Consider the following 13,247-nt stretch of genomic DNA (forward strand, 5'->3'; position numbering starts at 1 on the left):
CCCATGGAAAGGCGAAAAACTGAGGATGCTGTAGTCATTTTGCAAGGCCCTGTGTTTAGATACAGGAGTTGTGTGCCGCAACCAGGATGTAAAATTAGATAGGACCACTTTTAGTAATCCGGGGCATATTTGTCATTTAATGAACAGTATCCTGCCCCACTACATAAGAATTCAGAATAGCCAACGGAAAAAAAAATTTGAAATATCAGAGGGAGTTCAGAAACTATTAGACCTCAGGAATTCCACTCAACCAACACCCAAATCAGGAGGTAGGGTACCCAATAAAATATCTGCAATCACTGCCAGGCGGGAGCTGCATGTTCAGCCCTGGTTTCAGGAAGAGATCTCTCTACAGGAGGGTCAATTGGGGATGAAACTCTAGGGTTTGAATCATCCCAGGTTTCTGTACAAACCTCTAAAATCTGAGAGAGAAAGAGAAAAGTAGGAGAGAGATTGAGATTAAAGTCAATAAAGGGCTGCCTGGTACCAATGCAGGGGGCTATGTGCTCAGGCATCTAACAAGGGTGGGTTTACGGGGGTGGGGTGGTGATTTCATTCTCCCTGTGTTTGGTCGCTGGAGCCACCTATTTGGCAGTGATTCCCTACCTTAATAAGATATAGGAAAAAGGTTCTCAGAGTCACTAGGGTAGGGTACACTAGCATCTTTAAGTCTCTCTCTCTCTCTCCTCTTCACATGAAATGATTTTGCTGCTCTTAAACATATAATAACATTTTACTATACCTTAGTAGTGTGCTCCTTTTATGCCGGTTGCTCAAGAACCCTCTCCATAATAAGAAATAATAAGGAGAAGAAATATTGAAGATTAGTGAAGGTCGGGGGGAAGAAGCAAATGAAGGGAGAAAGGAAGATTGTACCTACGACGAAGAAGACGACAAGAGGTAAACGGTGGATAACAATCGTTGATCAACTGGACCAGTAGAACATGCAAACACTCACCATCGTTAAAACACACTACTCAATCTCATTCCATTCAATTCTAGAAAATCGATGGATACATCTCAACATTTAAAGAAAATCAAGATTGATTCATGATTGGACTGTAAAACTGAAACTAAATTACTCAAATTCTCTTCTGTTTTCCTACGAGGTCTACCCCAATATAATAAAATAGAAATTTACATAATTATCCCCCAAAAAAGGTGTACCCAGTGCATGAGGCTCTTGCCATTTACCCCCCCCCACAAAAAAAAGGTATACCTAGTGCACGACACTCTAGCCATTGTGGGGTTTGGGGAGGGTCATAATGTGCGTAGCCTTACCCCCCGGTGACGTGGAGAGGCTTTTTCCCAACTTGACCTGCGACCATTAAGTCACAATGGAGCAATCTTATGGTTGTGCCAAGGTCCGTCCTTTGCACAATGGAGCAACCGTATATAATTATCCCCCATTAGATATAAATCCCTACCAACCATTGGTCCAAAAACCCAGGTTGGGTCAGTTCTACTTTAGTCTAGGTTTCCAGATCCATCCATGTCTATCTCGCTAGGACAACACTATTGCATCAATCTACACCCTAGGTTCTCTATTCACATGCCAAATTTTCAATCCAAATGAAGTTTGCCAAGTGGCAAAATGAAAATTTGAAATATTTAATTATGGATAAGGTTCGGCTAATGGTGAACAATCGGTTGCTCGGTTGGTTGTGGCTTGCCAGTTGAAGTGCATGTCCCTCAGGAGGTCATTTGATTGACTCTCTTGGTCAGATTATTGCCATTAAATGGCACCCCTTCTCCCCTCCCCCTTGGTAGTGTAGGTTTCGTCGGCTTGTCTTAGCCTTCCCTCTTAGATATAGTGGACCTATGGCCCTTGATAGTCCCAAAAAAAAAAGGGGGGGGGGCGCTAATGGGACAGTATATCAATGCATGAGATGATATATTATTGAATTGTTTTATGAAAAATAAAATATTTCATTATAAGAACTAGAAAGAAACAACATCATCTAATTTTAAACAAAAATTTTCACTCCTTGCCCTTAGTGCTAAGTCATGGTCCAAGGAGATTTGTTTTAAATGGATAAAAGATTTGTACAATGTCAATTTAATTAATTCAAAATTTCAGGCGGGCAACTCTCATAAGACTGAAATTATTGTAGCATCATCCCCTATAAATTGTTTCATATACCCTCCCTAGTTTAGTGTTTTCCCATAATAAACCTCCTCCAAGGTATGAAACTGCACACTGGCGCTTCAGGGAACCCTCCCCCTTTTCAAATACTCAAAAGTTGGAATTGTCACATCACACTAAGAAAAGGCGAGAGATTCCATTTCAACTTGGCAGTTTGGAAAAACTTTCCCACCTAGATGGAGATAAAAAGGTCAATTCAGTCTTTGAAGCAAGACAACATCTATGCAGTTGGCTAGAGGCTAGTGCAATTGAACCTAGCCCCTTGGAGTTTTCGAGTTTAAGACCTCATATTCCTCATCTAGTTTAGGAATCTCCCCCCCCCCACTCCAATTCCCCAACAAAAAAAAAACTGCTGCGCTACATCAAAATTTCCCTCTTTTGGGAGAGGAGGGGAGGGTTTTAGCTCACGGTATCAGAATGGGTATCGGCTAGTTCCGGAATCGATACCATATCTGTATTGACCAACATTGAAAAACATGACAATATAGGATGAAATTCAGAGAAATGAATATTATAGATTAAAAATTACCCTTTTAATATTAATTCATACCCTTTAATTGGTGGCTCTTTAATGTGCTTAGAGGTTGAGTGCCTCTAAGAGAAATCAAAACCATGTTATTGAGCCTCAAACTATCGAGCGGGAGCCCCTCCCTGGGCAGATGTGTGGAAACAGAAAGATGAGAGAGAAGAGGAAAAGGTTTTCCCTACAATAGTGTTTAAAAGTAGCGCCAATTTTACACAGGATCTCTTACTGAAGAAAGTTTGTTTTGGTTTTGATTCAAGTTGTTCATGGTCACCAAGACTTCTACACTGGTGGTTCATGACGCTAGTTCCTCCCCATTGTTATAAGTGATAATGGTCAGAGGAGTGAACCTTAGCGGTCGTGGGTTAGTCTTTTTCCTGGAGAGCAGATTAAGGATGGGGCGGATGAAATCTCCTTCTTTGAACCTTCGGTGATTGATGGGAAGAAGGTTGCACTTTGTAGTGTAGAAGATTTGGCAGAGGAAAAGGATGAATGGGAGTCTGCATTGGTTGGGTATGTTTTCGGTCCCAAATCATCTTTCTCGTCCATGAAAAGGTTTGTGAAGGAGAAGTGAAGTCATGTTAGCAAAGTTGAAGTTTTTGAGCTTGAAAGTGGAATCTTTATCCTCAACTTCCAAGGTACGGAATTGAGTCGGCAAGTTCTGGATGAGGGTCCTTGGATCTTGGGTACCTGTCCCTTGATTCTAAGGCCATGGTCACCTGAGATTTCTCTCTCTAAAAAAGAGGAGACAGAATTGTCGTTGTGGGTTAGACTTTACGGCCTTAATCTCCATTTTTGGGGGACCCGTTCTTTGGGACATATTGCTAGTGTCTTAGGGCAACCCATTTGTGCCGATCGAAGGACTTCACAGCGTAAACGTCTCTCTTTTGCAAGGTTTTACGTCTGGATCAAAGCTTCAGACGGGTTACCCTCAATTATACCTATTGTTCTGGAGGATGGGAAGGTTTTGGAGCAGCTAGTGGAGTACGATTGGGTACCCCCAATCTGCAACACTTGTAAAATCTTTGGACATGGAGACAAGGCTTGTTCTGTATTAAACGCGAGTTAGGCACCTAGTTCTGTTGCTCTACCCTAAGATGCAATGCAAGTTGAGGGACCTTGGAAAACTCAAAATAGGCGCAGGCCTCGTGGGAAGCGCTCACTATCACCAGAATTCAACAGCCCAGGAGGCACAAAACCGCAAGTGCCGCTGCTTGCCAAAGCCTCTACCACTAGTGCTGGCCAAGAGGTAACTGCTGTAACTGCAAAGATGGAGGTCGAGGCCACAGCTGGCAAACCAGGAGGAAAGATTACTACTATTTCGTATGGTGGAAAAAAACAACCCAGTAGTTAATTGAAGATGTGGCAAAGGAGATCAACACTAGACAAGAGGTTACTCCTAGAACTATGGGACAAAATGGAGAACGTGGAAAAGGTTTGATGTCAGTTAATAATCGTAAACTTGACAAGGAACAAACCAACTTGGTTCCCTTTGATGCGATTAGTTACTTTGGTTCAAAGGAATCAAACCAACTCGATTCCATTACAGTTGGAAATCAACCTAACCGTTGCAACTCTGTGTGCAAGCTTTGGCCCCATTACAAGAGCCCAAGTTTGCTAGTGGTAATAGATTCGTAGCCTTGCAAGGCATGAAAACTATTGAAAGTGTGGATGAAGTAGGTGAGGACACTTTAATGGCTCCTCGCGAGCGTGATCGTAGCCCGGGACGGAGCAACCCATTATAGCGCTCTACCTCTGCAAAATCTAAATGAAGTTTAGAGCTTGGAATACCAAGGATATCAACGACCCTGGTAAGCGTAGGGCGTATTAGAGATATATTAGGAATATTGAAAATCATAAAAAAAAGAAACGACAACTAGAGAGGGAAGCATGGTGGATCGTGTACTTGCTCAGTGGAGCCTTGAAGGAAAAACCAGTGTATAGAGTGCTTACTGATGATGAAAGGGGGGAAAAAAAATGTATCTCTTGCTTGGTGGAGCTAGAGGCTCTCTGATACCATATTAGGACTTATAAATTATGGAACATGGAAGGAGAACAATGCTAAACTGATCTTCATTATTATTGAATGCCTTGATGAATATAAAGACGGGGCCTCATATATATAGGCCTAAGAGAAACTACTTACCTAATGTAAGAGATACTACTTACCTATAATAGTAGGTGTAAATATGGGTGATGGAATCCACATGTTGGAAACTCAATCACTTATAATACACATTCCAAATATAAAAGGATTACAATATGATATTTACCATTTATGAAAGATTGAGAGAGATACATTGAAGATTGCATAAGATTATGAATTTCATTCCTAATATAACTAAACTACTTACTTAAAGTGTTATTGAGATAAGGATGGAAGATCCTTCTCTTATTCTAATACTAATATTCCTAATATATCTCTAATAGGGCGATATTGGATTGGGCATCTTTCAATCACTTTGCGTTCTTTAGTTTGATTGCAACTCGTGTGAAGGAGAACAACTTATTTTTTTGGCCGGGTTTTTGCAGTTTGTTCAATAATCTCATTTTTGTATGGATAGTCTTCCAGAGACCCTACTCCAAAATGATGCCAATGGAATGAAATATTTTAGGATGTAACTTCACAATTAACTTCTATTAATACAAGCTCCCTTTTAACAAAAAAAAATAGCGCCAATTTCCTAGATCTACGAGATAAGAAAAAAATTACAAAACAATTATGTTTACAACATAAGTAAATGTAAAACAAAGTCAAACTTACTTGTTTTGTAATTCTTTTTCTTATCTCGTAAATCTAAGAAATTGTCCCCAAGTATTGGGAAAGGTTTTCCTTTAATTTTCAACCATGCACATCTATTTGGAGGCAAATATTTCTTTTGTGGGAAATTCATTTTCAAAATCATTAGAAGATACTTTTCAAGGATTCTTGTCACTAATTCTATAAAAAATGTGGAAGAAGGAAATTGTTGACACCTCTCCATGTTTCTTTTGAAAGGCGCTATTGTTCCCCAATACTTGATTGGGGACGGAGATGGAGAACATGGTTGTCGGTTTCTCGCGATCGAGTGTTGTGGACGATTTTTCACTTTGTAGCAGAAGGAAGTGGAGGTGGAGAAATGCAGTGTGTCATTCTATTCCATAGAATTACTCCCTCCAAAAGGGAATAAAAAAAAATCACTTGGTTATAAAAATTTGTTTAACATTCCATCTAAATCCCTTGGATTTGAAAAGTAAAATAAAAGTTACATAAAAAAGCATCATTAATAAATATGATAAGAAAATTTAGTAATTTTTTATACAATTATTTTGGACAATGATCATCAAAGTTTTCTTTTAGGTTTGTAAATTTTCACTTCCCTCTAATTCATACAATTATGTTGGAAAAGATGGGGATAATTATCTCGTTGAATTTGGTTTTTTAAGTAATAAGAGAATATCAAACAATGAATAATTTGGAAATATGAAAAAAATTTAATGCATTTAATGATTCAATGGGATAACAATTTGAAAGAGAAAAAAGCCCAAGCAGGTGTCTACCGGATTGTTTTTGTAAGAGGGAGTGAGAAGTCTAATTATTTTGTTTGGCTGCTACCCTAATTTTGAAGAGAAAATCTTGTTGTAAGTTGTAACTTGTAAATAAGATTGGTGAAAAAAACACCCCAAGGGGATTAGCAGAGTTGGCATGGGCGTTGGTCTAAATCGACAGGTGACTTATGTTTGACACTTTGACTCCTCTTATCTGCTTGGGGCCACTCACCTTGGATTTAATTGGCTTTCCACTTAAATCCTTAAATGATCCGGTCCTGTGACTGTTGGGCTCGCACGGACCGGGGGGAATAGTCAGGCCGAAGGCCTAGATACCTTTGTTAGCAAAAAAAAAAAAAAAAAAAAAAAAAGTAACCTTATTTTTTCAATCCTTTTAGTATTCTACATTTTTTTCCCTTTCATCGAGGATAAATCCTATTATTTCACATGTCTATTTGAGAAATATGCAGTTTTTAATAATGACATAATAATAAGTTACTTCCAAATTATTTTGAAGATACGTAATTACACCTGTATTAAATAACTCATGGGGCAATATATCAAAAAAAGATTATAAATTTTCACTTCCTTTACCCAAAAAAAAAACACAAGATGTACCCACTTTTAAATGGGTAGGATCGATAATGAATCTCAAACAAATGGAATAATATACCTATAGACCCTAGCTCGAGATCTTTTGATAGTTAATACATCTTTATAATTTATTGCAGTAGGCCTTCTAGTTGGTCCAAATATTTGCCGCATAGTAGGTTATGAAACAAAAACAATTTGACATTAACATCAAATGATAGAATAAAGAGTAGAAAAAAAGACAATAAATGATTTCTGAATGGCTAACACAAGGTAGCATTTCAAAACACAAAAAAGGATATATCACTGAAATTGAGTACAAAAGACTCATGGGGAATTTAGATCATTCTCTAGATATCATATGTTTAATTAAAAAAAAAAAAACAAACTAGTATTTGTTAAGAAAAATGTTAACGCAAATATCACGAAACATTAAGAAACAAAACAGATAAAAAATGACACAGAAATTTAACATGGTTCACACAACAATATGATGTGCTACATCCACGGGCGAAACTGAAAATGATTCACTATGTAATGGAAGAAAAGTACAGTGGAGATCTCTCAAGAACACCAAAAGTTGCAGCAAGAACTCTCCTCAGAAAGTCCTAACTTGAAAACCCCAAACTCACTTGTTTTACTTACTTACACAACAAGACGATAAAACTAAATACTCCTCCAAGTCGGGTCGATCCATTGGGTTGGACTTCGCTACCATCACATACCTCACAAATAATAAATCTCATTCGAGTTGCAATAAAAAATGTCAGAACGGTTCAATCTTCTAAATTGGTACAAAAATCCAAGATACACATAACAGAAAAAGGATGGCCATGACATCAAAATACTATTTTTCTCTCACATGGGGTTCTTTTTTATTTTCTCTCTTCTCCTCCAATCATGTGGACCCCATGTGAATGATACTGTTCTTTGCATTGCCATTGGTGTGGCTTGTAGATACTTCTCCACACTGTGTCATAGGAAACCCTTTCCCTAATTATCAATAGGCTAGTCTGAACTAATTGTTTTGTTTCAATTCCTATTTTGGATCCATGGTACCAACAAAAGAAAGAGAAGAGCCGTTGGATAACACTTGTTTTGATTTTTTGCCCGTAGATGTTCATCGTGTATAAGTTGCAATGAGGGCCACATAACATTGATTCCCTTATTATTTTTAGGAAGAAAGTTCCCTAATCCACCAACTAGGTAACCGGTAGCATGATATGCCATTCCATATCATGAAAACGAAATATTTCTCCTTCTTATTTGACGAATCATCGATAATACCCTCGCTTTTTGTGTCTGTCTTTTTATTTTGCCTCAAAAAGTGAATGGCCCCTTAATATATAGAGTTCATATCAAATTATTATAAAAGAGCATGGTTTGGGTTTGTGGCTACATGCCTATATATTCATGTGTTGGAGGCCGGGACCTTAGGGTCCTGATCACACAGCTTGCAACACAAAAGGATCAATGGTGAATGGTCGATCTGAACTGTTTTAGGTGAAGTGTAACATTTTGAAACCAAGACTGGTCTCGACCCCTTTGCAACCAACTCTCATTTTCCCATTATGAATTGGTATTGGAGTAGTAAATAGTAATACTCCTTTGTGAGGATTTTCACTTGCAAAACCCAAGTCCAAATGAATCACATTTTCAACAAATGGCTGACTATGTTGTGTTTGGTTTATTGGAACTCAAACAACTTGGAATTTGACAATATTTTACTATCCAACTAGATTGTAATTTGGAATTTCACGCCTTATCTTCCCAGCAACCCTAAACCCTAATCAGCGAAGATTTGAACCTGAAAGAACAGTTAATGATCACTGGCACATCTAGCTTATCTGCTTACATATAAAATTTACACCTCCAATATCCACGATCTCAGTAATTAATAAGGGTTTGATGATTATGGATCCATTCGTTTCCAGGGTAAAAGCCACGTAAATAAATATTTTTGTGTTAAAATCTATTATTGCTGAAGCCTGATCTCAATCTAATCCAGAAACTACTATTCACTTTTCCCTAAGGTCATTTTGAACCAGAATTTTTAGGAGTTATTATATTGGGGGACAATTTTGTATTTTTGGGGATTAGGGTTTCTGTTTCTCTAATGTAATATTGTGTCAAAACGCTATATATAGAAGTGGTCTTAGAAGAAGGCGTCTATGTTAGGGTTTTGCAATTTTTTCATCATAATAGTGAAAGCTCTAATTTATCGTTCGACCATGAATGTAGCCCATCGCATGTAAATAATGTAAATTATTGTGTTTTGTATCAGTATTCTGCTGCGTTGTTAATCCTTAACAAAATTTGTGTTTTAGAAAATAAGATATTACCTGAATTATTTTTTTTTATTTTATGTGGATTTTACTCAAATCAAGACTAAATCAAAAGTTGCCTAAAGAATCATAGTGGAGGTGTACAAAATCAAGTGAATATAACAAACGGCTAGGAGTTTGGATTATGTGAAAAAGATTTGGGCCAAAATTAAAGTCCAAATTAAGCTCACAGCTCCCAAAACATGTATATATATGGCAGCTCATCTACAGTTCAATTATGTTATGAAAATACCCAACCAACAATCTAACATAAGTGGGTTATATGATGGAGTTAAATCATCAAATTTGATAGCTAATCCAAAGTGGATCCCACCTGCCCATACAATTAGAATTTTCTAAATCATGTGCCACATGGCACAAATCAGGTGGGACGTGCTTCCAATCTTGGCCACATGGCCATTCTACCACCTTGTTTATATAATTAAAAAATGGCTAAATTACCGGACCAACTTGAAAACATTTTTAAAACAGTCCAAATTTTCAACATGTAGCAGATCAGATGAAGACCAAATTTTGTAGACAAGTAGACTTCATGGTCTCTTGCCTATGCATTGAGCTTTAGCCTAAATAGAGCTCGTTCAGTGGCAAAATAAAGCCTTAAAAACTAGGGGCTACAGAAAGTTCTGTTGGCATATAAAGCCCTAAAAATCTAGGGACCACAAAAAAATGTGTGGGCATATATAGATAAGGGTGTTTAAATCAAACCGAAACCGAAACCGAAATGAGTCATTTACACTGAAATTGTGAAGTTGTTTAATAAATGGTTCGGTTTTGGTTTAAAAGTGAGACCATCTAGTTAAATGATTTAAACCAATAGTAAACTGTTTAGAAAACCATTTAAATCGAAACAAATATTGGTAATAAATGATAATAATTAAGCATTAATGGTAACAATAAATAATCAGTAAATATGTAATGGTACAAATAAAAATTATTTAAGAATTCAATTCATACTTCCATTTTAATAAATAAAAAATAATTAAAAGACATGTAACGAAAAATAGCTATTTGAATAAATAAAATAAAAAAAAATAAACAGTTTATAAATGGTTTCGGTTTTAACATGTGAAACCATTTATTAAATGGATCGATTTTGATTTTATCTAAAAAACTTGCACCAAAACGAACCGAACCATTTAACACCATTTTATATAGACGGCTGTTGAATGATTGCAAAAATATAAAAATGCATGCCAATACATAAGAGGGTATTTGATTGACTTAAACCCTTAAAATTTGACTTGTGGGTAACCCAACCCCTAGACCTATCTATAAATTACCATATCATCCCACCATGTGACTAAAATTTTGACTTTAGAAATAAGGATAAATATACCAAACGCTGCTAAAAATAGATTCTCAGAATATATTGTTCGTTGAGAAAAAGGGTGTCTTAGGGAAAACACTATAGTGCAGCTCCTAAAATATTTAAGCTGAACATCCAAATAAGTTAAACTCATTTCTTGGCCACGGCCAGTTCCTTTTGAAATAGGATATATAATAAGTAGAAATCATTGAATCCCATCTTTACCATTGTGCTGGATCTTTAGCCTCTCAGGTTCCTTGCTTGGTACAGTTCGTATGGTTCTTCTCATAGTGGAGTAAAAATGACCATCTTATCTCCTGCCGAACACACTGCCCTTGTGGAATCTATCTCCCTCTTATTAGAGGACAGGGAACCTGAGACGATAATTTCCCATTGCGTTGCTAGGTTTAGGCCAATAATAATCTTGTACTCTTTTTGGAGAATTACCCTTCACTTTCCATACATATTCTTTGGGATTGAATCCCACCTTTATCAAACTCAAAAATTTGATACTGATCACGTTCTTTGGGTTGTACAATGTACCGTTGTAGAATAAGTGGAGTAATTGATGTTAATCGGTTCAGTTTTGGGTTATTCAGTTTGGTTCAATTCGGTTTGAAATGTAATAAACTTAAAATTAAAATCGAACAGATTATTAATCGAATCCAAGTGACCAAACCAAAAACGATTACCAGTCGACTTGATTAATTGATTTTGGTCCCTTTGAGACAAGCTCATCTCTGTGGTCTGAAATAGAAGATCTTTAATCCGTATCAAATGGGGTATCTTAAACCAAAAGCGTACAATTGGTTATATGCCGTTAATCTGATCTTAGCTACCAAAGCCTCTATTTTCTACTTTCAACTAGTATTTTAGAGTTGGACGAATGATCTACACAATGCCAGTTAATATTGGTATTTTACACACCAAACCAATAGTAGACAATAAGAAAGTACATTTCGGAGGCTAAGGTGCGTCATATAAAGGTCCCACATATTTAATCCGAAAGAAGGAAGGAAGGGGAGAGAGGGAGAGAAAGAGAGGTTGGGGGTGTTGGTACGAGAATGAGTTCCACCATGTGGGACCCATTAGAGGTGGATGCCATCTGTGCGGCTCACTCCCATTCTCCTATGTGAATAGGATCCCAACTCTGTTGGGACTTGAGTATAAGTTGAGGCGGGATCCTATTCACGTACTAGAATGGGTGTGAGCCACCTAGATGGTGTTGAAAACGAATCCTAACACGACGCAGAAAAGAATAGAAATCGTAAGCAACAATCATACAATGAACACAAGGATTTACGTAGTTCAACAAGATTACCTATGTCCATGGTGAGATGAGATTTGTTTTACTATCAATGGAGAATAGGGTTACAATCGCTCATCCTCACACTTCTCTAAAATTTCGTTACAGAGAAAGAACCCTCTCTACATATTTATTGTGGAACCCTATATAGGAATTTTGGTAAAATTCCCATATAGTCCTAATTTTTTTTTCCTCGAGAGCAGTGCATAGAGCTGTTGATTCGCGAAATCTCACCAGAACAGTAGATTAACGTGCAAGTAGACTAATTCCTCCGGGCTTCAAGGCCTACAACTTCTTAACGGCCTTTCGGAATCAACCCACAAGCCAAATAATGGAATACAAGGCATCATCCCCCCAACAATGGCATACACCATGAGTGGGTCCCCATATGATAGATGCCATCTAGGCGGCTCACAACCACTCAAGTACGTTTGGGGGGGGGGGGGATTGAAAGGTTTCCACTCTCTCTATCTCTCCCTCTTCTCTAAAGAGGGGAACCAATGATTTGTTATTTTTCAGCAATTGCTGGTGGTGGTCTCCACGAACTTGAGGAATTGGCAGCACTGAATGAGGTGACGTCGTTGGCGGAGCCAACTGTAGTTGCTGCGGCGACGAGATCCTCCGACCCCCCCCCCCCCGGCTCCTTCCATCCCCTCTGCTCCCCACAGTGTATTTCTCACCCAAAAAAATTAAGGCTTGAACTCTCTCTCTCTCTCTTGAAGGGAGTAAATATATATAACAGGTTCAGTGTTTTTTAAATAGTTTAAAACTGGTGATTTAAGCTATTCAAAGAAACTGTATGTAACCGATTATTATTAATTAATTTCGATAAACAATTTTCAGTTCAAAAAATTCACACCCTTAATAGTTAAAGAAAAGTATTTAGAAGATGTGATAAATGAGGGGATGAGGGAAATTGAGGGACGATGGGTGAAGAAAATGAAGATCCGAAAGAGGAGGGAGGGAGGGAGGTGCGGTGGGAATGCCGAACGCGTACGATAGATAAATAGAGTGTGATAGATCCGTTTCCTACGCCGGTCGTACCGGCTTTTTTTATGCTTGGTTTTGGCCCTCACGTTACGTAGTACGTACACCACCACCACCAGGCACCACTACCTGCCTATGTATGATATATCTGCGGAGGGTTCTTTTAACTTTTATGTATAATGCTCCTCCTTAATTTCTTACTGCAGAACCCATGCAGAGCCAAAGGAGGCTCTAAACTAATTAATTAGAGAGCCTAAACCCACCTGACCCAACTGGGCCGGTGAGCTTCTTCTTCTTCTTCTTCTTCTGAGATAGTCATGGAGTGGTTTTTTTTTCTCTTGTGTATTAGGGTTCAGCAATCCGCTCACTACATAATTATAAGCCATGATCATGTACCACTTAATGACTAAAACTGGGACTTAATCACAACACTACACTATGACACCCGTAGACTTTATCTGGGAAATTAACCCATCATAATTAATTAAGCACATTAATTAATTCACAATCTTAAG

At 37.8% G+C, this 13,247-nt stretch overlaps 1 protein-coding gene across 2 annotated transcripts in view; it reads left to right on the forward strand.

Annotated features, from left to right (window-relative positions):
• Positions 1–13,247, forward strand: part of LOC122671235 (probable plastidic glucose transporter 2) — a 39,325-nt gene that overhangs the window by 16,303 nt on the left and 9,775 nt on the right. Inside the window, exons 14-16 of one of the 2 annotated variants that reach the window (XM_043868351.1) lie at positions 3,233–3,239; positions 5,776–5,787; positions 6,088–6,094. The gene's annotated coding sequence lies outside the window, so the exon portion shown is untranslated. Of the gene's footprint in view, positions 1–441; positions 465–3,232; positions 3,240–5,775; positions 5,788–6,087; positions 6,095–13,247 lie in introns of those variants that run through there. The other variant, XM_043868354.1, reaches the window with a different exon arrangement.

The sequence above is a fragment of the Telopea speciosissima genome, chromosome 8, assembly GCF_018873765.1.
Source record: "Telopea speciosissima isolate NSW1024214 ecotype Mountain lineage chromosome 8, Tspe_v1, whole genome shotgun sequence".
Taxonomy (NCBI): domain Eukaryota; kingdom Viridiplantae; phylum Streptophyta; class Magnoliopsida; order Proteales; family Proteaceae; genus Telopea; species Telopea speciosissima.